Here is a 2,500-nt window from a genome sequence, read left to right as displayed (position 1 = left end):
CGCGAGAGCGGTCTCGCCCCGGCCGGAGGCTCCGGAGATTCTCTGATGCGTTCTGAAAAGCGAGTGCCTAGAAATCTCCGCGAGCGTGCCCGAGCCGGGGAGGCCGACTTCCGGACGTCGAGTTTGACCGGGGCGAGGCCGGGATTCCGTCCGGGTCTCCGGAACCGCCCCCCGGCCTGGGCCTCCGAATCCGCTCCCTCAAGGGCTTCCGGAGAGTCAAGGTCTACCAATTGCCGCCGTGTCACGCGGTAGACCTGGAGGCCGCCGGGGACTCGGGGCCCGGCCGCGGCGCCGGCGTCCAGGTCTACCCGTCCTCCCCGAGCCAGAGGGGCGGACGGGTAGACCTGGGCCACCCTTTGCCGGGGCGCGGGCGGAAGACCAGGACTCCGCCGCGGGCACCCCCCGCCTACCCACCCCCCCCCCACCCGTGGCCGTTCGGGCAGGTCTACCGCCGCGGCGAAGGAGCCCGGAACGGCGGGTGCGGGCAGGCCGTTTCTGCCCTTCCGGGGGGAGGAAAGGTAGGCCCGCACGCCCGCCGCCCCGGTCCATCGGGCCCTTCCCCTGGCGCGGGCGTCCAGGTCTACCGGTCCGGCGAAGGGTGGGGAGGCAGGCCCGCCCCGCGCACGAGAGAGCTGTCCGCCGCGCCCCACCCACCCCCGGCCCCGTATATCGCGGCAGGCGGAGGAAAGGGCGGTGGGACCTGGACGCGGCTCCCCGGGGAAGGCCGGGTCTGACGCAACGGTGAGGGTGGAGCGGGGAGGGTTGGGGGGGGGGTGGGGGTGTCCGGGGTGCGGACGGTAGACCAGGACTCCTGCGCGGGAGCGGGGGCGGTGGAAGCCCAGGCTGGAAGGCCCGTTCTACCGGCACGGGGGGAGGGCCGGCGGGTCGGAAACGGTGCAACCGCGCCCGGTAGGCTTGGGCGCCCTGTCCAGGTCTACCGGCCGCCCGGCCGCCCACCCGCTTGGCGCCAACCCGGACCTCCTCCGCTGAGGCAGGAAGGGGCTCCGTCAAGGCGGAGGGCGTGTCGCCCGGCCTGCCGAAACACGGGCGCCCGGGAGGCCAGGTCATCCGGCTCGCCCAAGGCCTCCGTCGGGAGACCCGGCCAGGTCTACCGGACAGCCCCCCGCCCGCACACGCACACGCACAGGTGGCAGGACCGCGCCACGCCCAGGGGACGTGTCCCCCGCCCCCCACGGCACCGTTGGGCGGGGGAACGGGAGGTGGACCTGGACACGGCTCCCCGGGGTAGGCCAGGACTAACGGCCCGGTGAGGGAGAGCAGGGGGTGGGGTTGCCGGGGCACGGGAGGTAGATCAGGACTCCTGCGCGCGTGGCGGGCGGTGGGGGGCGGGGGAGGGTGGGGGAGGCCGGGCTGGGAGGCCAGGTCTACCGGGCGGGGGGGGGGCGGGCCGGAGGGGCAGGCCGTGGGAACCGTTCGCCGCGGGCGCGGCCGGACGGCGGACCCGGGCTCCGGCGCGGGGTCCCCAGGCTGCAAGGGGTTCCAAGGGGCCCAGGTCTGCCGGTCTGCCCTCTACCGGCCCGGCGGTGGCCGGTAGACCTGGACCCCTTGGCCACTACCGATGGAGGAGGAGGAGGAGGAGGAGGAGGAGGAGGCCTGGACCGCGGTTTGGGCGTTGTGGGGGGTGGCGGTGAAGGTGAGGTTGCGTTTTTTTTGCTGCGTGCCTGCCATGGTGGCGTGCCTGCCCCCCCCCCCACGGACCGTCGGGTGGACCTGGCCGCCTGCCGCTTTCGCGGGCTCCGTCATCCACCCCTGCCGGGGCGGTGGGCCGGTCGGCCTGGTCTCCGAGGACGGGGAAGCCCAGGTCTGCCCGGGGCCCGGGGGTGGGGGGGGGGGGAGAGGAGAGGGGAGTCGTGTTCAGGAGGGTGAGGACAGGGCGTCTGTACGCCCCGGGCCTGCCGCCGAAGCTCTAGGGCTGGGCGCCCGGCTCGCCGGGTGTCCCGCGACCGGGGCCCTGACGGTCACCCGCGACCGGGAGACCTCGGCGCCCCGGCCCCCCCGAGCCCAGGTCTACCGGACCCCACCCCCAACCCCCTTGGCCTCGAGGGGCCCGAAGTTGGACCTCCTCCGCTGCGGCAGGAAGGTTCCGCTACGGGGCGGACGACGGGTCGCGCGGCCTGCCGAGCCTCGGGCGCCCGGGAGGCCAGGTCATCCGGCTCGCCCGAGGAAGCCTTCGGCAGTCCTGGGCTCCCCGGCTTCGGAGGCCAGGTCTACCGGGGGGGGCTCCGTTGCCCTGGGGCGAAACGAGCGCACGGCAGCGCCCGCGAGGGGACCGAGCGGGGGCGGTGGGGGGCAGACGGGGAGGCCCGGCCTAACGGCTGCCCCCGGCGGCCCGGTCAACCGGCCGCGGACGGAAGGACCTGGGCGCCCCGTCTGCCGGAGCCCAGGTCTACCGCCGCGCTCCCCCCCATCCCGCGGGCCGGCGGTCAGGTCTCCCTGGGCAGGGTGACCTGGCCAGTGGAAGGACAGGAGGGCGGCTCCT

This window comes from Eublepharis macularius, unplaced genomic scaffold (assembly GCF_028583425.1).
Source record: "Eublepharis macularius isolate TG4126 unplaced genomic scaffold, MPM_Emac_v1.0 Eublepharis_35, whole genome shotgun sequence".
Classification (NCBI taxonomy): Eukaryota; Metazoa; Chordata; class Lepidosauria; order Squamata; family Eublepharidae; genus Eublepharis; species Eublepharis macularius.
The sequence above is the reverse complement of the archived record's forward strand: the minus strand, read 5'-3'. Positions refer to the sequence as shown.